A 26,373-nucleotide genomic window follows, 5' to 3' on the forward strand; every position below is an offset into this window, starting at 1 on the left:
TAATTTAATTTTTGACTGCTTTGCTAGAATGGCAAGCATAATCTTTTCACTAAGATATTTATGTCTGATTAATTTCTGATCCAGTGGCTAGCTTATTGGTTTGTTGCTTATGGCGAATTCAGGTAATGGACCTTCTTGGTAAGTCGATAAAACTATGCCAACTTACTTATCTCCTTCCTCTTCATTATGTTGATCTGGTTACAAACTGTTTAGAATCTTTTGCATGTAACATCGGTTTAAATTGTTTTTAGTTAATAGTATAATATCTCTTACGATACTGTTCCATTCATGTCCAACTGGCAGAAAGAGCTTCATGTTTAATTCTTTATATCAAGCTAGAATTTCTAATTGTTATTGGTGAGAGCCTTGATGTCTGCATGGTTTCACATGGCTGTTGTTAGCCTGTCAGGCAATATGAACACTGGGGAAGAGGTAATTTAGTTATTCATTTTCCAGTCTTTATATCCAAGCAGCATTCACCAATAACAACAATGCCATTTCATTTAAGAAAAGCTAAGCATATGTAAACTAGGCTTGTGATATTTATTGATGCTGCTGATATTTGGATTATTCTTACTGTTATTAATTCTATTAACATCTGATATTGTGATTAATTTTGTTTTTCAGCAGCAACTACTGACTGAAGTTTGTGTAATATTTTAAAACTACCCGATTTTTATTTCCCTGACAGTAATTAATAGAATTGTTTTGTTTTTGTAATCCATATTGTTTGAGAAAGTTATCTCCTGATGTTTTCATTTATATATTTATATATATACATATATATGTATATATGTATAGTCATACTATCTATCATTCATGGAGATTCCATTTATTGCCAATGTTTATTTTAGAGGTGTGTGTGTGAAAGAAAGAGAGATAGTATATTCAGTGTTACTTAAATATTATTCCTTCTTTCCATACAAGTATTATTTCTATAATAATAATAATAATAATAATTTTGATAATGAATGATATAACAATTCTTTTGGTAGTGTTCTGATGTTATGGGTGACATGTTCTTCAGAAGCTGCTTTCATAAAAAAACATTTAAGCAATAATCATAGATTTACTGTTCTTTTACAATAAAACCATGCAAGTGATTTTTTTTTCTTTTTGAAAATTAATTTTATTTAAAAATAAAAACAAAAGCACAAGCCTTTTATTAGAAACTATATTCTTGTGACCTATAATAGTCAGCATAGAAAACTAAAATAAACTATTGGAATTCAGTTTGAAAAGACTGCTATTGTCTTAGCTATTTTTTCTTGTCTTCTTTTCAATTCTAAGCTTCTCATCTGCCATAATGTTGACATTTGTTAGATACAAAAAAAAAACACAGAAAAAAGAAAACAACAAACAAACAAACAAACAAAAGAGATGAAAACAAAAGAAAATTTTCTTTCATAGGGAAATGAATGAAAGAAGTAAAATAAAGAGTGGAATCAACTCACAGAAAGCGGAAGTACATTATATGCTAGCATATTCCACTATCAGTTTGATTAGTGCTTATTGACCAAGATTTGGTAGCTTTACTAGCTGGCTGCTTCACCAACAGCTATTGCAGTCTTCTTTCCTTTCTTTGTCATCTCCTACTACTGCTACACAAGTGAGTAGAACATCAGCTGCCATTCTTGCGCTGAGCTCCCTCATCTTGCTTCTCTATCTCTCATGACTCACAACATATTCTTCTCTATGAAGCCTTGTTGCGGCAGCAAATTCTTTTTTAATTCTTCATTTTTGGAGTTAATTCTTTATTATGATAACCAGTGTATCACCATCCCTTGTCAACCCCCCTTTCTAATGTAGCGATGAAAAGGGGTAAGTGCATCTATTGAAGTCTGTTTGAGAGTGTGTGTGTGTGCGTGTGTGTATGCTGCAAGTGCTGTGTTGCTTGTTTCCAGTCTGCTGCTATGAGAGTAGAACTGAACAACAGCACCAACTACAAGACAGATCAATAAACACATTTATTTCATAATTGGTTTTTCATTTATCTAAAACTTTAAAAAATATATTTAGTGTTATTATTTTTTTCGATATTTATTTAATAAAGTAAAAGGTAATGCTTGCTATCGAGAGGGCTCATCAAATTTATAAATTGATATTTTGAGGTTTTAGATTTTTTTTTTTTTTTGCTTGAAAATAATAATGACAAAAGCTTGTACGTTACGGCTGCACTGTGACATTTCAATCAGTTAGTATTTATGACATTTTTTTTTACTTTTTAAGAAAAAATAAATAAGAAAAAATTAATTTATCACATAAAGAAATAGTTTTGAAAGATATATAAATTCTAAACTAATTTTTATGGTTGCTGGATCTGAACGGCATTTAGCTGGAGTAGCATTGTATGATAAAACATGTGGTTGTTGTCTAGCGGCAGACTGAGAAATCTGATTTTTTTTTATTTAATGTCTCCAACTTCCTATTCATTGTCTGTAGACATGACCGTGATAAATTGCAGCTTCAGAAATCACCTTTCATCACTTCACTTATTGTCAAGCACGTCTTTCATGTCACCGAAAACTCTGTCTTTGGATTAATTTGTTCTGTATTTCTGAAAATAATGTTTGTAAATGCTTCTCTATGTCTTTAACTATAGTCATTTAAAAGCCTTGTGACAGATACAAATATAATAAATATAAAGTTTTAATTCTTTTTTTTTTTTTTGAATGCCATGAGTATTGTATACAATAAGTTCATTATATATGAATGTGTAGATGATTTTTCACAAGTAAGCACTATTAAGTGCCTCACCTGACTAACTGCTTAACATGTACCCTGTCTAAAATGGCATTTTTTGCTGCCTTAAAAAATTTTGTCTATTTTTTTTAACCTAAAAACTAAAATTGTTTCAAATAGTCTCTAAGGTGTGAAATGTTTGCAAATATAAGCCTAACTAATCATCTATGTATTTTTAATTAGAATTTTTTTCATCTTTTTTTCTTGTTATTCCTTGCCATTTCACTTCTACCAAAATTGTCAATTTACAAAGGAGTTTTTCAAAGTTATTGTAAAGAATATTTATATTAGAGAAACACCAGTGTTGGTCTCTTAACACTGATATTATCCAAACTAGAATATTACTCCTGGTACCTATATATTTTCTCTGTATAAGTGCTAATTATCTACATGTTTATGTAGTGCGATCCATCTCAAATAATGAATAATGTTGTCTGAAAGAAGAGTATTAACGACTGCAAGATTTAATTGGTTGAACTTAAGTGAACTTTAAAATTAATGGCAAAATTGAAAGCATCAATTTTGTTATAACTCACTAGTTTTCCTCTCATCGTCATTAACATCTTTAAAAACTTTTACCTTAGTTACCTTCAAATAATAAATTTTCAAGTAAATATATTTTTTTCTGTTTCTCAGCTTTAACTTTTATATTTTAGGACTTAAACCTAAATACTTACCAATTGGCATTAGGGTTGTGTATTACTCTTGTCCAGCTCACATTATTAATATGTGGGAAAATGCCGTTTTCAAGAACACATTGTGCCATTGTTTCGAATCCACTTCTATTGAATGCAATCTGTATATACCTTGATTGTTACAACTAAAAGTGGCTATAATAATTCTCGTGCTATTTCCAGACAAGAGCTTGTCTGGAAGACATATAGTGTGTGTTGGGGGTGCGGTGTGGTGTGAAGCTTTAGATTCCATATCCTTCGCATAGCTATTTTTACCATCTTATTTTTTTTCCCCTGCCTGTCATGCTTATCCCTCAGACTTTTAAATTTGGTTCTTACTAAGAAGTGCTCATTCAGCATAGTTTTGTTTATTGTTAATATGCCCCAGGTCGTCTCTAATTGAGCAAACATATAAACAAGGATCATTCTTGTCATTCTCCCTGGCTTTGCTTATCTAATAGCTCCTTTCTTTCTGAGATAGTACAGGTGTTATTGGAGGGAGATTTGGTTGCTTTTCTAGTAAATTGTGTAACCAATAGATACTCCAATGACAAACTGTAACCGTGGCCTAATTTGTTTGACCTATCTGATGTCAATTTGACCTGTTGTAGAAGAAAAAAAAAGTTATTACAAGTAGAAGAAAATAAAACTGTATGGTATAGTACTCTGCTATCTTCCATTTTTATACATAGACAGTCTGGTTCTAAAATAAGAGCTGTTTACAGATGAATACAGGGAAACTAGCAAAATATATTCATCAAAATATCATCATCTCATCAGTATATCTGAAATATATCTTTATTAATCAATTTGTTCTTTATTAGATATGGGCTTAGTGGAAACCTAGTATAAATCACAAGATCTATTGAATTTGTCTGTGTTTTTTTTTTTTTTTTAAATATAAATTAATTATTCAATTAACAATAGTTTTTAGTAAATTTCAGAAATAAGAACACTTCATAAGTGTTAAAAAAAAAAAAAAGGAATTATACCATGCATAATACTGTAAAGATACAAATTAGGAAAAAAAAGAAGAAAAAAAGAAAAAAGAAAGAAAAAGCCTCACCAAAACATACCTTTTTGGCCTAGATATTGCTGTTATTGTCAGACAGGGAGGGGAAGGGTACCATATTTTAACAGCTTGCTTCAGCAATCACATTGACAAATGTTGTAGTGTGTTAGGGTTCTTTTGTTGTTTGTAGCTGTGTTCTTTTGTTGTTGTTTTAAGCTTTCATTCTTTGTTTTATGCTTTATTTTTATTATTTATTTATTTTATTTTTTTTGTTACTAAGCTTTCATTCTCTGAACTTTCCATTATAAAACAATAACAAACATAATTGCAGTGAGATAAAGGTGTGTGAAGGTTTTTAGAAGAGTCTGTGTATGTGTGTGTGCATGTGTATATAAGTTAATGTGTGTGTGTGTATATATATATATATATATATATATATGTGTGTGTGTGTGTGTGTGTTGATATATATTTTTGTATATCAACAATTGAGGGTAAAATTAATTAATTAATCAATTTTTGTATATATATTTTTGTCTATCTATGTATTCATACATACACCCACACACCTTGTTTGTTTAATGTTGTCTTTTTTCTTCTTCCGTGCTAACACAGGTTGGACTATATAATGTATATATTCAGCCAGAGACAGCATTATTGATCATTGAAAATAATGAAAATAAATATTGTCTTCATCTGCATGTGTATATTAATTAATCAATGTATCTTTCTATGTGTGTGTGTGTACAACAAAGTAGTATAAGGTGAACAAGACTTTTACGCAGATTCTATAAACTTTTGGAAGAGTGAAAAGAGATGAATGGTGAGAATGCTAGACTCGTGGATCTGCTGTAAGATCTTCATTGTCACTGGGCAGGTTGTTATTGTTTAACCACAGGAAGACATGTAACCAAAGGCTTTTCAGCTTTTCATCTTCTTTCTTAAGTGTGAGGAACTCAGAACCATGTTATCTAAGTTGTCCTTTTCTTTTTGTAAAGATAGTAGCATCAGATTTGAGGGAGATTTGGCTGCTATTTCTAGCAAACTTAGCAACCATGTAGCTGCTCCCACATTGTGTACCTTGAATCACCTAGATGTGAATTATAAGTACTAGAATTTCTATAGAAATGTTACTTGCAAATTACTTGTGTCTTATTTGTGGAGGTTGTTTGTCTCATATCTATTAAATAGAACTCTGGAGTTAGCAAAAGGATAGCAGATGACATAAGTTTCAAAGTTGGGGTGCATTTTGCAAAATAATTTCATCTGGAAGTGTGGTGTGACTGGCAAAATTTTGAAATTGAAATGCTTTAATTCTGCTGTAACTTGTAATTCTGTTCTAAACTTTGAAGGCAAATTAAATTAGTGATGAAATTCAATTTGGTTTCAAGCTAAACTTTGTTTTAGGTTCTTTGTTCAAGTCCTCCTACCACTGCTGATAATAATTTCATGTTGATTATTTTAATTCATTAGCAGTCATTATTTTGAGAATGTTCTGTGAAGACTGGGCTATTTAATTTAACTACAGGTTCCCGAGTAATCATGAACAGATGTAGACACTTTCTTGGCCTTTCCACTCATGATCCAGTCGATCAATGAGAATGTGACAACTTGTGAGAGAGGGTTGGGCTGACTGTATCCAATACATGGCAGGTATTCATTTGCAGCTGAGTCAACTTGAGCAATGTGAAATGAAGTGTCTTGCTTAAGGTATTGCTGTGTCCAGCAGTTGAACCTATGACTTTTATGGCTTTGTTGGAAGTGGAATGATAGCACCCATGACTCCCTTTTGTAGGGGCTCCCAGACAGAGGTGTGGGGAAGAGAAGAAGAAACCTCAATTCATGAGTTATTCTCAGATTGGAAACCTAGTCTGAATGCCTGCTGAGTGGACTTGGTTAAAGCTACTCTAGAGCTAGTTGATGAATTGGGTTTATCATCCAAGAACATACTATCTTTCTGACAGGTTTCTTCGTAGTTTCTCTTCATCCAGATTTAATCACTAGTTTTGGGACAATCCAAAGCTTTGGGCAAAATACTTGGGGTGAGGTACCAAGCAATGGGACCAACATCGGAATCACATTATTACAGAGTAAACTTCTTAAATATCTGATCATGGTTATGTCCATAGGTTTGGTTGTAAATTTTACTTTATAAAATTTAGATGTTTGGTTGTACATATCTCTGCAAAATACAGATTTTCATCTCTTCAGTCTTTCCTTAATTACATTAAGCTTCAAATGAATTTGTTAAATTACTTACTAATCATATTTTTCTAATATTAGATAATATTTTTATTGCCCAAGAATTTTTGAAGCTGTGTATGTGTCTAGTACTATATCACTTAATCAGTGGGAAGGGTCTCTCTAGACTGTTGGAGGGGAGGAAGTTATCTTCAGACTAAAGGCTTAGCCTCAGATGCTTGCAACTAAATAAACTCTGCTAAAGACACCAAGTTGTAATATTGCTCTGTTGAATACCGTTACCCATGTGTATGTATGTATGTATGTATGTTATTTGCTTAAAAAGTAAAGTTTCCTATCATTGTTAATCCAACCTTCTCATTTGGTGATCCTTCAAGTTTATAGAATTGCCAATCATAAAGCTCAGAGTAACAATGAAATTGAACTTACTTAACCCTTTCGTTATCAACCCGGCTGAAACCGGCTCTGGCTCTTTAGTATAAATGTCTTGTTTTCAAAAGTTTTGAATTAAAATCTTCCACCAAATCGTCATCACAATTTATGTTCCTAACACTAGCTGAATGATAACTAAGTTATTTTACTAAATTCTGTTATATTTAAAATAATTGAAAGAAACACAGAGCATCTCAAAATAAATTCAGTAATGAGAAGGTTAACAGTATGTATTGAGTACTATATTCCTCTTCCATTTACATATATATTGTTGTATATATATATATATATATGTATGTATTATACATCCACATATGTATTTAGTTATGTATCTATCTGCCTATCCATTTATCTATATGTGTGTATGTTATATTCCAGTTTGTAGTATTGTTTCTACAGTACTCTGCAGTGTTCTAATATTGTACTGTTGTGTATTATTCGACTGTTATATTCCAATATTGTAGTACTAATTTACTACAGCACTGTGTTATATTTTGATATTGTAGTGTTGCTTACTAAAGTGCTGGAATTCACTATGATTTTTTTCTGTCCTGGATATATATCCCACTTCAGTACAGGTTTATCCCTTTATCCATATTGATGCATCCGATAAGTAGAAGTTGCTCCAATCATTGCATTGCTCAGTCTTACATTGGAGGTCTATCATCATTAACCGGGACTCTTTACCCATCACAAAGAAGCTAGCAAAAGAAAGTGGAATCTGAACTCAGAACACAATAACCCAATGCAGATACTTTAATACTTCTCATCTGCTGCTCTGACAACACTGCCAGTCCCCTGCTCTGTACTGGTGTTACTGGTATTGTATTAACACTGAAAGAGTGAAAGGCAAAGTTGGCCTTGATGGGTTTGGTATACAGTGTATAGAGAATCAGAGAAAATACTACAAAACATTGTCTGACCCTAATGACTCTGCAAATCCACTGCCATGATATTTACTACAGTGCTGTGTTTATATTATGATACTATGTAGTATTCCCACACTATGTTGTATAACAAATATTGACTTATTTATATACACAACTAGAGTTTGTTTATTAATGTTTTTTTAAATTTTTTTGCATGCGGGGAAGATGTGTAGCTAGAAGGAAAATACAAATAACTTAATGACAGACTGTCACTGGTACCTATTTTAATTAATTCAGAATTAAGAGGTACCAAAGCTTGGATACTGTAAAACATGTAAACCAGCTGTCTCAACTCTAACATGTATTCCAGCTGTATCAACTCCAAAATGTAATCCAGCTGTCTCAATTCCAACTTATAGTAGTAGTAGTAGTAGTAGTAGTAGTAATAATAATTATAATAAAATGATAATATTGATGATAATCCTTTTTGTTGATCCTGAGAGCCCATATTCACAAAACAAAAGGGGTTACAAAACATTGGTATGTATTTATAGATACATAGATTATATATATATATATATATATATAAAGAGCAAGCGAGAGGGAGAGAGAGATGCATGCATTTGGTAGTACAAACAGGATAACTAGAATTCAAAACAAAAGTTTATATGTTTTTATTATTTTCAATTTGTAGAAATTTACAACAAAGTGACTCAAGTGGTGAGAGTTTCGTTCCTGATACTTATCAAACTCATAAGTGCTGTGCTTGAAACTGTCAATCCTTGAATCACTTTGTAAATTCTTCTGATTAAAAAAAAAAAATACATATGTATTAGAGAGAAAGAGATATATTAAAACATTGAAAATTATGTACTGAAATTAAGCAAAAGTGCAAATAAGGATAACTTATAAAGGTAAGAGACTGCTTCTAAGTAAGGATCAGAGCACTCCTTGCCAGATCACCTCCCACTCTTATCAGCTTCTCCAAGTTGTATGATCTTAGCTGAGCCATGAAGAGCTTTGCAAACCATGGATCATGATCTACAGCTGAGTGGTCATGATCCCTCAGTTGTAGATAGGTCAGTGATGTGGACTTTAACAACTGTCTGTTACCTAGGGTGCCTAATACTCATCCAGTTAGCAATGCATTTCATTCATTCTCTTTTAGGATCAGTATCAAATCAAGTTGGTTAGTGTTCTTTAGAATTTCTGTAAAGTTTAGTATCAACTAAACGGGGTTGATACTTCTTCATCAGGTCTTCCATTCTATTGTTTCTCTTTTATCTGGGTTCGCCTACTTTTTTTTTCCTGTTTTTCTTTCTGTCTTTGTTTCCTAAACTTCTTTATTTTCACTCTCCTCCCCATTGTTATAAAATGGTGGTGGGTGGCGCTGCTACTCAGTTCCAAGACATGCTTTTTGTTTTGAGAAAGGAAACTGTTGAGATATTTCTGGAACCAGATTACTAAAGATGATTATAACAATCTTTCCTTTTGAATTCTTAAAATAAGAACAATAATACTAAAAACAATAACAACAGTATTAATAAAATATTGATAACAATAATAGTGATTAATAGTTTGATAATTGTAAACAAATTGACGTTGAAATAACAACCAGCAACCAGTTCCTTTAATAATTCCGTATTAATTCAGAAAAGGGAAATAACAAAAAAGAAAAGAAGAGACCCAGAAAGAAAGGGATTTCCCTTGCTTGTCTTGCTGTCATCTTGTTTTATTTTAGTGTCAGTGTGACACAGCTTTCCGACAGGTTTATGCTCTACTGCAGTGCTGAATAGCTGCTAATGAAGAGATTCCTGCTTTCTTTTGGCTGTCTTCTTTGGTTTGTTTTCTTCTTCCACCTTTTCTTTTTCTTTTTTCTTTATTTTAAATTTAAGATGATCTTCCTTTCTTCAGTTCCTATGTTAAATTGAAAGTCTGTCTAAAACACTGGTTTGCGTTTATTTTGTTTACTAATCTTCTGTGACATTCTGGAAAGATCCGTCACTAGATATCGTTTTTACATAATTGGTTGAAGTCGAGGTGTGAATGGCAAGATGTGACATCGTATGTGTCTCAATAATTATGTGGATCGGTGTATATCATCGTTAAAATTATCAACTGTGGATATACAAATCACTGTAATGATTTTTCTAACTTAAAAAAAAAAGAAAGAAAAAGAAAAATTCAAATTAAATCATGATAAAAAAAAAAATTAATTTTGGTATCAAGATTACATCTGTTGCTATTAATTATTTAATTAACCCACTGACCATTTCCAATGCCAGTGCCTGAATGGACACAGATTTTATATATTGTTGACAGGAGATTCAGCTGTTATTGTGCTGCTGGACATCTGTCACTGAGGAACCCATTAGCAGGGTGAAATTATGTGGCCTGGCAGTTCTGGTGGCCTTGGCAGATGATTCTTGTCTGTCACTGATATAATTTTGAGTACTTTTATGCATCATGAGTCCTTATGAGAGATTCTCTCAACGTAAATAATACAATATCCCATGTTCTAACACAACCTACACATTAAGTTGGAGATCACGATTATCTTTTGAGTACTTTTATGCATCATGAGTCCTTATGAGAGATTCTCTCAACGTAAATAATACAGTATCCCATGTTCTAACACAACCTACACATTAAGTTGGAGATCACGATTATCTTTTAGTTCCAACACTTCTATGTAAGTGTGTGTGCGTGCGCTCACATGCGTGTATGCATGTATGTGTGCATGTGAGGTGTTTTATTCAGCCCTTGAAAGGAAAAAAGGGTGAAATCTACTTTAGCAGGAAAATTTTAATCCGTAAAGCAAAGAGCAGTTATTTGATTGAGTTGGTAGAATGTCTCTTTACTTTCTGAGTTCAAATTCCACCCAGCTCCTCTCTGTTTTCCTCTTTCCTCCAATTAATGAAATATCAGGGGATGGAAGTGGGTGGCTAATTGTATTCAACTGAACCTTTAATGACTGTGCCCCAGCATAGCTCACTATTCAATAAAAGGAGAGGTTAGCTAAATAAAGGGGTTTCTTTCTGGTGTTGTAGTGTTTGTGTTATGTAGCAACCTAATAACATGACTGATGATGATGATAGTAATAATAATAATAATAGTAATAACAATGGCAACAGTAATAATAATAATGCCTGAGATGTGTGTAGAGCAAAAAATATTGTAATTCTCTTAGATATTTAAGTTTATATAGACAAGAGAAAAAATGCAGATTTCCTAGATATCATTATTCTTTTATCTCACTCATTCGACTGTAGTCATACTGGAGCACCACCTTGCAGTGTTTATACACACACACACACACACAGCAGGTATGGCTGTGTTGTTAAGAAGCTTGTTTCCCGACCATGTGGTCTTGAGTTCAGTCTCACTGCATGGCACCTTGATCAAGTGTTTTCTGCTCGAAGCCTAGGCTGATCAAAGCCTTGTGATTGGATTTCGTAGACAGAAACTGAAAGAGGCGTATGTGTGTGTGTCTGTGCCCTTGTCTAGGCATCATATGACAGTTGTAAATGAGCATCATTGTCATGCATGCAGGGTTATTTTTGTTCCTGTTTCTAGTCTTCTGTGATAAAACATGTCTGGTCATGGGGAAATATTACCTTGCTTGGAAACAGGTGAAGGTTTGTGACAGAAAGGGAATCTGGCTATAGAAAATCTGCCTCAATAAATTTAGTCTAACCCATGCAAGCATGAAAAGCGAATGTTAAATGATGGTGTTGATAATGATGATATATTCCAAGTTATACTACAACAAATGCTAACATTCTAGAATGTTAGTATTTCTTGTTATTTATCTCAGATTAGATAAGCAGATGGGATGATCAAAAGCATTTCTAGTAAGACCTTGCATCTTTCTTCTGGATACTATGTATCTAGGGCTACACTATTTCATGTGTTGCTGTTGTTTAACCTCAGATCAACCCTCATCAAGCAGACATGACCAAAGATGTTTCCACTACAAACATCCTGTCTTTGCTCCCAAACACTGTGTATGATACCCAATGAGCATTTTTTTTTTGTAAGATAGTAAAATATGATTTGGGGAAGATTTGGCTAATTTTTCTCGCTGTAGGGTGTGTTCGCTTGACAAATGCATCTTTTTTTTTCTTTTTTAAAAAAAAATATCATAAGGTAGCCTTTGAGGGAGAGTTCACTGCTGTTTTTAATTGGTTTGATACCCCTTGTAGAAACTCCTTCATTGACTTACTCTTTTACTTGTTTCAGTCATTTGACTGTGGCCATGCTGGAGCACTGCCTTTAGTTGAGCAAATCGACCCTAGGACTTATTCTTTGGAAGCCTAGTACTTATTCTATGGGTATCTTTTGCTGAACTGCTAAGTTACAGGGACATAAACACACCACCATTGTTGTCAAGCGATGTTAGGAGACAAACACAGACACACAAGCATATACACACACACATATATACACATATATATACATATATACGACGAGCTTCTTTCAGTTTCTGTCTACCAAATCCACTCACAAGGCTTTGGTCGGCCAGAGGCTATAGCAGAAGACACTTACCCAAGGTGCCATGCAGTGGGACTGAACCCGGAATCAAGTGGTTGGTAAGCAAGCTACTTACCACACACACAGCCACTCCTAAAAATTCAGAATTATTCGTAAATGAAATGGTGTTTAAAATTGGAAAATATGAAGCCATGTTTTGGAAGGTGAAGATACTAGTATACTATAGGGAGAATAATGTAGTTTTCAAAAACCTATATATCAGTTACATTAAAAAGTTGTGTTGACTTGAATTTCATAGACCTGCAATGCAGTATCATTTTTGTGGCGTGTTACTAGGTCATCTTATCTGCCAAGTTTAATCTTTAGATCTAACCACTTTATACCTGTCTACTTTTAGTCTAACTCTACTTTTCATACTTACTACCATTAAAGGAACTTTCTTATTTTTATCAACAGGCACAGCTGTATAGTTAAAAAATATGCTTTGCGATCATGTGATTAGGGGTTTGATGCCTCTGTGCGGCACTGTGGTTAAATGCATTCTACTGTAAACTTGAACCTAACAAAGAGGCCTGTGAGTGAGATTTAGTGGATGGAGACTGTTTGGAAGCCTATCTCAATGTGTGCGTGCGGATGTGTTGTATTTATTGTGGTGGCAAAATCAGTATGTTTAACAGTAATGTGATAATTGGTTACATTCCGATTATGTCTAATTACACTTGCTTTGTTTAGCTGTCTTAGCTTATAAGGATGATAAACTAAGTGCCAAAATATAGCACCGGGCTGATTATAATAAACTAAAGCCGTTGAAACTGATACCACCGCATAGCTGCAGTTCAATGACTACAACCATAAACTACACCTCATCCAGTTTGCACAACCTTGACCAGTGCAAGCTTTTCTCCTTTGGATGTGTGCTGTGTGTGTGTCTCTCTCTCACATACACACACCAATGTTAGGTTTTCTTGTTCCTGCAAGTTAGCATTATACTTCCATAGTAACTTTACTAATGTGTTTCTCTCTCCAATGCTTATTTATTGAATCACCTGTAATTCACTCAATGTCACATTACCATACAGTAACGCACTTCTTATGCATACTTAGCCTAATAAAAAACAAGAAAGCAGGCCTGCTTTTTTTTTTTTTTTGTATATGGAGGGTAGACTGTGAGCAATAGAGAAATAGAAACCCTTTGTTGTGAACAAAGGTAACATTACTTAAAGCTCTTTTATTCATAAAAGACAGTTTGAAATGATAAAATTCGTCTTTTAACCACTGGTCATGGACTCCTGTGTCAATAGTAGTTAGGTAGGCAACACTAAATAATATAGATGTGGTTATCCTCGCCATTGTCGTCGCCGTCCTCCTCCTCCTCATCATCATCATCATTATCATTATTATTATTATTATTACTATTGCTAGAGTGTCAGGGGAAAGCATGTTGCAGCATTTGTTTGAACTCTTTATGCTGTGGATTCAAATCCTGCTCGGGTCTACTTTGCCTTTCATCTTTTCAAGGTCATTAAAATAAAGTACCAGTTGAGTACTGGTGGAATCGATAATCCTTTCTCCTCAAATTTACTGGTTTTGTACCTAAATCTGAAATCATTGTTATAATTTGTAAGGCAGGGGACTAGTGGAATTGTTAGAGCATCAGAAAAAAAATGTTCTGAGTTCAAATTTTGTAGAGGTTGGCTTTGCTTTTGGGGTCAATAAAATAGGTACCAGACAATACTGGGTGACTGTTATTGACTTACCCTTCCCCTCAAAATTGCAGGCTTTGCGCCAACATTAGAAAGACATAGTATAATTTGTGGACACAGTAGCAATGTAACAAAAGCAAAACAACAAAACAACAAAAGCTTTTTTTCTATATTCCACAATTTGCTATATCTTTTGTCTGTTACCATTGATTTAAATAACACAAATTCTTTCTTTCTTTTAGTTATTGCAAAAGGTTGATTTCTTTATTCATAACAAAAATTGAGCAATGAGATGGAAGTGTTTTACAGTAGACAGACTAAGACAAATAGTAATATATTTTAGATAAGGAGCAGAGCAAAATGTCACTGGTAAAGTTTAACTGATAGTTCTTCAGACTACACTGTTGCAATTCATCTCCTATATTGACTCATACATCTTCAGTCTAAATAGAAACGAGATTAAATTGTTATTTGATTATAACTCTAAATTAAATTTCCTGAAATTTTCACTTCTAAAGACTGTTTGAATTTTTTTTTTCTATTTTTTTTATTGCTGTTGTTGTTGTTGCTGAATTTTTGAATCAATATTTGTTTACTGATCTACTGATCCACACATAGTGGTCATCTGCTAATTGGACACACATTTAAAAGGGTTTTGGGCAATGTATTAAACAACAGACTACATTTTCTCTTCAAGTGGTTGCCACCGAGATGCATTTTACAATGCTGCATCATCGATTTAGTTAAAATGATCTTTGCACTCTATCATAGCACAAAAATCTGATGTGGTCTGTTGTTTAATGTGATAATAGTAGCCAGCAAAGTCTACTCTAAATTGAGCAATAATAGTAGTGATGGGTGGGTTGTGTCCATAAATCTTCTTTGGCCTTGTGCTCACATCATGGGATGTTTTGAGCACTCGTGAGAAACCACCTGCATGTACCATCGAAGTGATCTTGATGCTCCTTTTTCATAGTCCAGGTTCCAGCTCCACAGGAAAAGGGGCTCTCTATACATATTCTAAAGGTGAGCTTTGTTGACTTTGAAATACTTCATTATCAGATGTTTTGAAGCTTGTTACTGGCTTTCTAGGCTAGCCTCTTGCATGTAAAGGACCAATCTAGTTCTTACTGTCAACAATATAAGAGCCATGGTTCTTGGAATTACTGGCCTTCTTGAATTTTGTGCCTCTTTGAGTCCTATGTTTCACTCTAATTCAATGGTTCTCAACTAGGGTCCATATGGCCCTTAGGGCTCCATATAAGATTTTGTAGTTAAAATTTATGTGCAATAAATTGGTTATATTTCTTCAATATACAAAATATTTTCAACAATTTTTTAATACAATTCCTAAATAATATTTAATTATAAAAATATAATTGGATGTTTTTTTTTATATACAATGAATGGTTGTGACAGTCCAGTAGTGTGAAATAGGAATCAAAGGGTCTATAGGCGAAAAATATTTGAGAACCACTTGTGTAGTTGGAGTATATTCATTGTATTTGTTGTAGTTGAAAGATATTCAAGGTAAATGTTTCAGTTATTTGAAGGGTTACTTTAGGAAAGTATTTCAGTAGTTGAGTATTCTGGGAAATTGTTTCAATGTCGTAGGAGGGTTGCTTCAAGAAATATGTCAATATAGTTGGCTGATTGCTTTGAGATTGTATTTTAGTGTAGGTTCATGGAAATGTGTTGCTAGCTGAAAAGGCTTTAGTACACGAGGAAATATGTTATAATAACTGTTTACAGCATTAACTCTTTAGCACTTAAACCAGCCATATCTAACCCAAATATTCTATCTGTTTTATATTCAAACTGGTCAGATTTGACCTCTCTCACTTATCCTACAATGTCATTCAAAAAATAAACAATCATATCATTGAAACCTTGAAGCTATGAAATAATACATGATTAATTCAAAATAATGTGAATAAATGAACATTACAGTTGACAGAGTAATCTGAATGCTAAAGAGTTAAATACTTACTGGTTAAAAGCATGAATCTAACCAAAGATAGCCATTTCAATGAATCTCAGCGCTTAGGATACTTTATTTAAATCACAGTGAATCTTCCTCTCAGTCCTATTGTGTCTTATATCTGAAACCCCTGCATTAAACACTTTCTCTCCAGTCCTTTTATTTCCAGAACTGATACTCTCTGAAATTCTTTCTCTTCCCACACTTTCTCTGCATGCATTATTAATCTACAGAAGTTCAGGTTGAACATCAGCTGCATCTACCTTGGTAGCCTGGAAGGACTCGCAAAGGCATTGTTGTTCCCTCTCTTTAAATTAAATTAAATGAGAAAAATAAAAACAAACTTTATAGTGGAAGTACCATGAGAAGGTGGGTGTCATCACCATTTTTAAATGTTCACTTTTCTATGCTAGCATGGATCAGACGGAATTTATTCAGGCAGATTTTCTGTTGCCAGATGCCCTCCCTGTTACCAACCCTCATCCTTTTCCAAGAAAGATAATATTTTCCTGTGACCAGACATATTTTCATAGAAAATTGGAAACAAAGGATATCATTTGCAAGATGGCATCATTTATTTACAACTATCATGCAATATTAAGGCAAAGAAACAATAACACATGCATGCACTTGCACATGATGGGCTTCTTTCAGTTTCCCTCTATCAAATCCACTTACAAGACTTTGTGTAACTCAGGGTTATGGTAAAAAACACCTGTGCAAGTTGCTCTGGATTGGGACTGTACCTGGAAGAATGTAATCAGGAAGCAAATACCTTTCCATTCAGTCACACCCACACCTATTATGTGTCTTGTTTAGTTAAAAGTGACATCTGGTAGATCTTTCATGTGAGAAAGAGTATGGTCTCTTAAAACACATTGTTGCAGCACAGAAATCATACAAGAAGCTCCTCATTTAGATGGCTAGTTATAGGTGGTACCCTTATTAAATTAGAGGTTGTGACCCTTTGGTCCCAAGTCCTTACATGTAAAGAATTCAATGAAAAATGTTTATTGAAAATCATGTAACCAGCTCAAATTGTAGGAGTTAAACTTTAGTTTCTGCTTCACTAAGCTGTCTGGGTTTCTTATGAATAGGTTGAAGTTATGAAAATAGGTTAGACTAGCTATCCATGAATATCGTATGTGTGTGTGTGTGTGTGTGTGTGTGTGTGTGTATGTTTGATTTATATCTTATTTCTTTCAACAATTGGATATTCAACCAAAATACTTGAAATGACCTATAAATGTACATTTTTTTGTGGTTGAAATCACTTTCTTAGAGAAGTTTGTGTGTGTGTGATTTGTTTCTTAACCTGTTTCCTATGTGCCTCTAAACAAATGCAAACCAACAAGAACTTTCTCTTCTTAGGCCTGTCTGATGGTCTCTCTCTCTCTCTCTGTTTATTTAAACCGGATGTTTATTTAAGTCACCTCACCATTCATCCATTTTACTACTCTCTCCTTTCCTAATCTTGAAATTCAAAGGCCTTCATGCAAAACCCCTATAAGTCTTTTGAAAGTAAGTTGCAACACCATTTGGTTTTGTAAATACTATTACCACTAGGGATAGGCTAAATCATTTAGAAGGGGGTCCTCTACTGTGGTCAAAACTAACTGTTGATTGAAACATTGCTTCAGCTGCAAACATTTTCATTCACACTAGTATTCTTTCTGAAGATAACTCATAGACCCTTTATATCAGCATTTATTATAACATATTGTTTCCTCCTCCTCCTCTCTCTCACTCACGCACACACACACACCATATTTGATGGCATAAAAGTTGCATGGGTATATATTGATGCACCTCAATTTCAACAGCACATATTCATGAAAAAGAAATTTTTTAGTGTATTAATGCATGTAATATAGGCCCAATTTTGCATTTAGGACCCAGAGTGATGTCTTATGACATTGTCGTAATATTAGTCTTTATTACCCCTGCCTTAGCGAATGCAGAGGTATTGTTTTCAGTTGTGTTTGTTTGTTTGTTTGTTTGTCTGTGGACAAGGTATCTCAAGAACTGCTAACTGGATTCGGATGACACTTTCAGAGATGTTTGGCTTTGTGACTGGCACAAACTGATTAGATTTTGGGATCGATCCGGAACCAGACAAGGATTCTGGATTATCTTCCCTGTTTTTTTACTTAATTTTTGAGAGCAGTCAGTTTCATTTTTAGCGTTCTTGTTTGTGAGAGCAGTTGAGTTTATTCTCATTTTAAAAATCATCTCTGGCTAATCATTGGTGTTGCCTTGACAGGGCTTTGTGCTCTCTGAGTTCTCTTGTTATATATTGTTATGGTTATATTGTCATCCCATATCTAATATTGCTCTCAAAGTTTCACAAATATGTGTACGTTGATTAACTTCCACTAATCTCTGGATTAATATTTGTTGTCGTTTATCTCAAGGTCATCTCTGATCCATATAACAAGATTAAAAGCATTTCAACTTTTATCATCCAATTCTTTTTTTTCTTATTTAATGATCAATGTGCAATATTTTAGAAGCATAAAAATCAAACTTTTTAAAATTTTATTAAAGAACTTTTTTTAATTATAATTTATTGCTAATTGAAGCTTTACAATAAAATCTGTGAAACCCTAAAACATAGGTCTTAGTTTCCACACAGTATCGTATTAGTATCAAAAATCTAATTTTTCAAATTTTGTTAGATATTTTGTTTTTAATTATAAATCATAATTGATTGAAGCTTTACAATAAAATTCTTTTATCTTAGATTTTATTTATGCTAAAAACTGATTTTGCACCAGTTGGTGGAATTGATAACTAGAAGGGATTCACCTGAGAACTTGGTTAAATATAGACTTGTAAATTTACCCCCATGAAATCTTCAGTTGCTATTATTGATTTTTCTTGTAACATGTCAGCAATTTTCTAAATTTCATAGAAGCTATTTTTCTTTCTAAATGAAAGTTATTTTTATCATATTTTTAAAATTGTGTGTATGTGTATGAGCTGGGCTTCTGGTACAATTATTCACACTAGTTTAGGAAGGTCTGCAAAGGTAATGAGCACTCTTTCTTCTTCTGTACAAGCATTTCAGAAACTAAAAAAGTAAAGTGAGGTGGTGTAAGAGGAGTGTGTGAGGAATAGATAGAAGGAATAAGAAATGTAGTTGAAAGAGAGACAGAGAAGGAGGGAGGGATAAAGAGAGAATAAGTGATAATACATGAACTGCAGAAAGAGAAAAAGCAACAAAGAATGCACTAGAGAGAGATATTACTAACTGAGATGTTATGGGACCAACACTACTGACAGGAGTACATAGTGCACACCACCCACCATCCTTTCAAAATAAAACTGGCAGTCCATCAGTTGTGATTATGAGGGTTCCAGTTGATCCAATCAATGGAACAGACTGTTTGTGTGAGTGGCTGAGCACTCCACAGCCTTGTGTACCATCAACATAGGTCTCAGGGAGATTCAGTGTGAAGCAGAATGTGAGAAGGCTGGCCCTTTTAATTGCAAATACTATTCAGTCCTTTTTGCCAGCTAAGTAGACTGGAACAATGTAAAATAAAGTGTCTTGCTCAGGACTCAGTGCACTGCCAGGAATCAAACTCATGACCTTATGATCATAAGCTGAATACCCCTAACCACTAAACCACACGCTTTTGCTTCCTTTGAAAATATTGTCGATTTGAATATGGTTTATTTATTTGTTTTAATTTTTACTAATCGAAACTGCTGTGTTTCAAAGAACCAAAATTCTTCTAGTTAGTGCATGCAACAATATCCTTACTTTGATATTGTTATCTATTGTTAATTATTATTTATTAATTTTTGGTCTTATCAGTTTAGGGAATAATGAACGTGATTACTGCTGAATAGCATTTAATTAAAGTGTGTGAATTTATCCATAATTTACTGGTTCATTCCAGTTAAAATTAATCTGCTGGATAAGGTTTCTAAGAGAATGAATAATAATAATAATAATGGTAATTTATTACATAGGCACAAGGTCACATACTTTTGGAGGGAGGGGTGTGGTTAGTTAAATCACCTCCAGTATTTTCTTGGTATTTATTTTATTGATCCCAGTAGGATGAAAGGCCAAGTTGACCTCAGTAGTATTAAAGGCCAAGATGACTCCAGCAGAATTTGAATACAATACTTTAAGGGTTATAACTACATAACCATAAGGAAGAAAAGCTATTGAAAAATGCTCCTCTGATACTAATAATGATAGCTAACTTTGGCACAGTGCTACAAATTTGAAGAGGAGAATTCTAGTAGACTTAATCTGTCACTATAATATGGGTTTGGTACTTATTTTATTGACTCTAGAAGACAAAGGTAAAAAATTGGCCAAGATGTAACGTATACTTAGAATTTAGAGGAACACGCAAGGTGTAGAAAGGCATTTAGTTCAGCACACAAGGGTTTCTGTTTCTTAGTTGCCTCATCATCATCATCAAGTAGTATATTTAATGGTCTTTTGGGTTCTGAGTTCAAACCCAATCAAGGTCAACTTTGCTGTTCATCCATCTAGGGTCAGTAGAATAAAGTACTAATCATGGTTTTATCAACTAACCCCTCCCTACAAATTTGTGGTCAGGTGCATTATTATTATTGTTGAGGTGAGCTGGCAGAATTGTTACCGCACCAGATAAAATGCTTGGCAGCATTTCATCTGTCTCTACAGTCTGAGCTCAAACACTGCTGAGGTTGACTTTGCCTGTCATCCTTTCAAGGTCAATGGAAAACATACCAATTAAGCATTGGGGTTGATGTAATCAACTATCCCTTTTTCCTAAAATTTCAGACCTTGTGCCTTTAGTAGAAAGGATTATTATTTTTATTTTTTGTTGTATTTTTAATCATGCTCTTACACATTTTGTTCAATGGTTGACATTTTTACTTGTGGGTGGGTGAGACTTCTAATAATTACCAGCCAAGCACAAGGCCAATTTCGTTGATCATATTACATCTTCCCTGTAGTTTTGTAGCCTTGTGCCCAAGTAAGAAATTGTTGATAATTATAATAAACATCTATCTGACGATATAAAACTGGTATAATAGAATTGGAGCCTGAATAATAATAATAATAATAATAATAATAATAATAATCATGCCCTGATGCAGTACCAGGCAGTGACTCTCATTTCATGGATTCTGATCTTAACTGATTGGAAGTGTTATCATGTACACTGTTTTGTCTTGGTATAAAAGATGGGCTACAGCAAATATTCTGCTCAATACCACAGATTTGCTTGTCAGTTGTTTGACTGTAACCAGTTGACCATGTCCCTTAGTGGCTGACGATATGTGCATCTCTGATCATGAGCAGAAGTAGTGGGGGAGCATCATAGCCATGGGTTGAGATGAATTCTTTAGGGTCTGAATAGGTCACCGCTGGAAACATGGATGTTTCGTTCAGCATCCTTAAACGACCCTTATTCAGAGACCTTTTGAGCAGGATGGGCTACTCGACCAGAAGAAAATTCTAACTGGGCCACACCTGCATGGTCATGTGCTGTTTATCTTGATATGAGATCACCATGTCGCACACATATGGTTGTGATGCATGTGCCTAGCGTACCTTTATCAGATGGGTATTCATGATGGGTATACTGGGCTTTGTATATTTTACCCCAGTGTTACTTTGATGGCATGCACTATTCTCTCACTCAATAATAATAATAATTATAATAATAATAATAATCAATGTTTGCATGTATCAAGTTTTCCTTGCAAGGATCACTTTACACATGGAGTCTTAGATATATTACGTCTGAACAAATGACAGGATGATCATGGCTGGAACACTTTCAATAGTAGGTCACTTTAATCAGAGCTGTCTTTAAAACACTCCCGAACAAACACATTGACAAAAACAAAATCCAGACATAACACCTATGAACAACTTTGTCAGATGGAGCTGAGCCTGATAGTTCAGTGTATAATCTTATAATTTAATAATTTCATAGTGATGTTAAAGAGCTTTATGGTAGCATAATAGAAAGGTTGATTGGTTGATAGAGTTGACACCTTCACACACAATGATTTCTCTACATTCTGGTAACAGAATTTTTGTTTACACCTTTCAGTCTCTAATTAGATTTAGGAATGCCTGAGAGGAATTAATATAAATATTTTGTAAACTAAATGCTAATCAGCTCCAGCAGTATGATAGTGCTTTTAATATCAATAGTAATAATAAGACAGCGAGCTGGCAGAATTGTTAGCATACTGGGCAAAATGCTTAATGGTATTTTGTCTGTCTTTATGTTCTGAATTCAAATTCTGCTGAAGTCAACTTTGCTTTTATTTTTTGGGGTTAATGAAATAAGTACCAGTTGATCACTGGGGTTGATGTAATCAACTAGCTTCTTCCCTCAAAATGTCAGGCCTTGTGCCTATAGAAGAAAGAAATATCAATAGTAATAATAATGATTCCTAACATTGGCCACAAGGAGCATATTTATAAAGTGGTGGGTATAGTCAATGAAATAAAGTCTCGGGATATTGTTGGTACTTTTTTCTTTCTTTTTTTTTTTTAATCAACTTTAGTCAATCCTAGCAAGATTTGAACTTACAATATAATTACAGCAACCTATTTTGTTCAACACTACTGATTCTGTCATCCAATAATTCTTTTTTTCTAATTTTGACATAAGGCTAGCAGTTTTAAGGGGAGGGGGTAAGTTAATTATATTGACCTGATTCAAATACTTGACTAGTACTTTATTTTTTCTCCTCCAAAAGAATGAAAGGCAGAGTTGACCTCAGCAGGATTTGAGCTCAGACATAAAGAGCAGGAAAAAAATGCTGCTAAGCATTTTTCCAATGCCTTAATGGTTCTGCCAGTTCACTGCCTTTCTATTATCCAATAATAATGGTACTAGTGAAATATTTGGCTTAAGAGAATTTGCTAACCAACCCTTGTAGTTACTGTAGCTTAAATATGATATCATATGTAATACCAATAGAAAAAAAAATCATAAATCTAGTTATGTTGCTTTTAGGTAAGTATTCACAAGTCAGCCTTAATTGTGGAAGACCAATTAGTTTTTTAGGTGTAATTCATAAGTGCTGAGAGAGTGACACTCCTTAAGTCACTCAATCAAATCACACTCTATTGTCTTTAAAAAAAAAGGAAAAGAACATATTTGATAATGTAGTCTATATACACTACTACTTCTGCACTGAGAAGAAAGGAGGTGCTGTCGTTACAGCTGGAATACCTTTCATCATAGATCTGCTCAAATAAGTTTGTCCTGTGGTTAAACAACAACTACCTGTGGTTTACTATTTAAGCATACATTGTACAGTACTACAGATATGTTGTGTTGGAGATCCAATAATGTAGTAGTTGAAATGTTGCATCTATGCTCCTATGGTATTTGAAGTTGCATTAGCAAGGCATGAAGTGTATCACTTTGAAAAGGATTAAATAAACTGAACCCCATTTGTCCCTTAATAAATGTTTGACTAACATAAAGGAAGATGAAACAAATGACCACTATTGACATGTTTGTGAAAGGGTTGGTCTGTTGAGTTGATAGGTTTGTTTTTGTGTATAGCGATAGTGAAATTGGGAAGTGGAGATAGTTATGAAGAAACCAGTTTATTGTAAATAGCATTACAGAAAATGGAGAAAAGGTCAGCATTGCTTTGAAGTTCTCTGTTAACTTTTCACTGTTAAAGGTCACTTTTGATGTCACTGTATAAGTGTATACAATCACTAGAGTAGGCTTAGGGTTATGTCTATGATATTGAAGTTGAAAATATATTCCTCTTGTGTGGTTTTTTTTTTTTTTGCCAATAGATCTTTCTTCTAATGCCAACCATTCAACCATGAAGTAGAAGCACTACCTATTTTTCAGCCAAGCAATTAAAGTATTAACGTAATATATTTTGTCTAAATTGAGAATGAAATACTCATAATGTGGTTTGAACTCATAATCATTGTTCTTGTAATTTAGTACTCTGACCATTCAACCATTCAATAATACCACCTCAAATTTTCATTTGTTTTTCCATTAAAAGTACATTTTATATTGGTGGCTAAGTGGAAGTCTGGGAGTGTTAGTAGAAATGACATACAAAGTTTATCAGAGGAAACAGCTTTTATTGAATCTAGAATATTGAGCTGCTGAGGTTCAAAGAAAGCATTGAAGGATGAACTCTTATTTTGTCCATTTATTGATAATGGATGAGGAACTATTGTAAAATGGTTGACAGTGATTAACATGTTTTAGAAAACATGAGAATAATATTTTAAATTGACTTAAAAGAAATATTGCTTCTGTCTTATTTATTGATTATTTTCTGTTGTATTAGTTGAACACTAGTAGTGTTGGTTACAGGTTTCTAATGGGTTAATCACTTGTTTATTGCATTGCTTATGCTGAGAGTGACAAAGGAGTGTTCGTGATTTGATGCAGAACTGTTATCACCAAGAATTTTTTAAATCACCAATTTTTCTTTTTTTCTCTAAGCTTCTGTTTATGTCTTTTGATGTGTGTGTGTGTGTGTGTGTGTGTGTGTGTGTGTGTGTGTGTGTGTGTGTGAAATGGACGCATGCATAGTTTCTATCTACCAAATTCTACTCTCAAAGCATTAGTGAACCTGACACATGGTTATAAAACAAGTTCATTACCCTTATAATCATGCCTATGCCACAACTTAGATGATCCAAAGAATATAACTGTAAAGATGCCTTCATATCATCAGTAACAGATAAATGATGAAAAATTTTGAACTTATAACTGTTGGGAGCTAAAATAGAAAGTTGACTAATAAAAAAATGATGATTTCTGCACTATTAATATGGCATTCTCTGATCACATTGTGTATTTACACAATGTAACCTTGATTTCTAAACAAAATTATATTAACATCTTAAGTCACAAGTGTGGGTTATCTCTAAACTTTGCAGATTCCTCACTCTTGTAAAATCTACCCTAGAGGGGTCCAGACTAAAATATGGCTTCTGTAACATTGAAAATACTTGTAGAATGTTTTGGAAAATGAAACTGGTTTTCCAGTATAGGTAAGAATAGAACATGGAAAATTACAAGGGAAATGATATTAGTCATTGCCTGAAATTTTTCCCCCCCTCAACATATATTATTTCTAATTAGGATTTCAATGCTCCATTAATAAATATATTAAATACTAATTTACCTATTAACTATACCTGGTTAATAAATTGATGATACATAAACAGTGGTGACAGCAGTTTGTTTTAGCTTCAAGCCAATCCTGACTCAGCAAACATAGGTTCAAAGGCATTCCAGCCATGATCATTCCATCTTTTCTTAGTTCACTACAATGACTACATTCTCAAATATATGCCTCTTTAAATCAAGAGAGTGTGTGTGATAAGTGGAGACTATTTTTAGCAGGTTTGGCTATCATGCAATGGGGTTGTCATTGATTTGTGTTCTCATTGTTTAACTGATTGAGCAAGATATATAATCAAAGGCTTTCTAGTTGTGACCATCCTGTCTTCTTTTTTTTCCAAACATAGTGTATTTAGGACTAAATTATCCAATATATATAATCAGTTCAAAAGTGGAGTAAAGTGTTTTGTTGTACAGATACAGAAACGGTAGCATTTTAGACATAAATCTATGTTGGAGAGAAATGTTATCTGATGATATCAATGGTAAACTTATTTGCTCCAATTTAGATCTGTTTATACTCAATAATTGCTTACAGGATTCATTGCTAGTATCCTAGGATCCTACTACTGTATCCAACGTGTGTCTTTTCTTTTTCAAGACAATTTGCTGTGAGTTGTAAGAGATTTTAATGCTAATTTTGGCAATATGAAGGGTGATGTAGAGGCTCCTCCATTCATTGCCTTAAGATGTTTTTCCTTCTTCAAGTAATAAATGTGCTTTGAAAAGATTTTTTATGGCATGTGCCTTTGTTTGCTGGCTTCTCCCTTATATAAAATAATTGAATTTATATAGAGCCACCTTGTTTTAATGTCCATAAGTGTCAATGCACGAAACTCTTGGCCCTTGAGTCACTGTTGCTTCTGCTAAATATTAATAAATATATATATTTATTTATTTAATAGAAGCATCTTCTTTAAATGTCCATCTTCAATACTGGCAGGGTTTGGAATATATATATATATATATATAAATGAATAGTTTTGCATTTCCTATTTTGTGCATATACATAGTATTAACTTACTCTTAAGTGATTGTTTAAAGCATAATGGCTCAGTTATATCGCTGTCTTTAAAGGAATCAACCAATTGTTTCAATGTAATGAGTTG

At 33.5% G+C, this 26,373-nt stretch overlaps 1 protein-coding gene and 1 long non-coding RNA gene across 2 annotated transcripts in view; one reads left to right on the forward strand and one right to left on the reverse strand.

The window, feature by feature from the left end:
- LOC115215117 (tyrosine-protein kinase Abl) overlaps positions 1 to 26,373 on the forward strand; it is a 215,069-nt gene that overhangs the window by 157,980 nt on the left and 30,716 nt on the right. The window lies entirely within an intron of this gene.
- Positions 2,120 to 4,692, reverse strand: LOC118764481. Its single transcript, XR_005000288.1, has 2 exons — positions 4,493 to 4,692; positions 2,120 to 4,018 (listed from the first exon to the last, which is right to left on the reverse strand). It is a non-coding gene; the product is annotated as an uncharacterized LOC118764481 (long non-coding RNA).

Source organism: Octopus sinensis, linkage group LG8, assembly GCF_006345805.1.
Source record: "Octopus sinensis linkage group LG8, ASM634580v1, whole genome shotgun sequence".
Classification (NCBI taxonomy): Eukaryota; Metazoa; Mollusca; class Cephalopoda; order Octopoda; family Octopodidae; genus Octopus; species Octopus sinensis.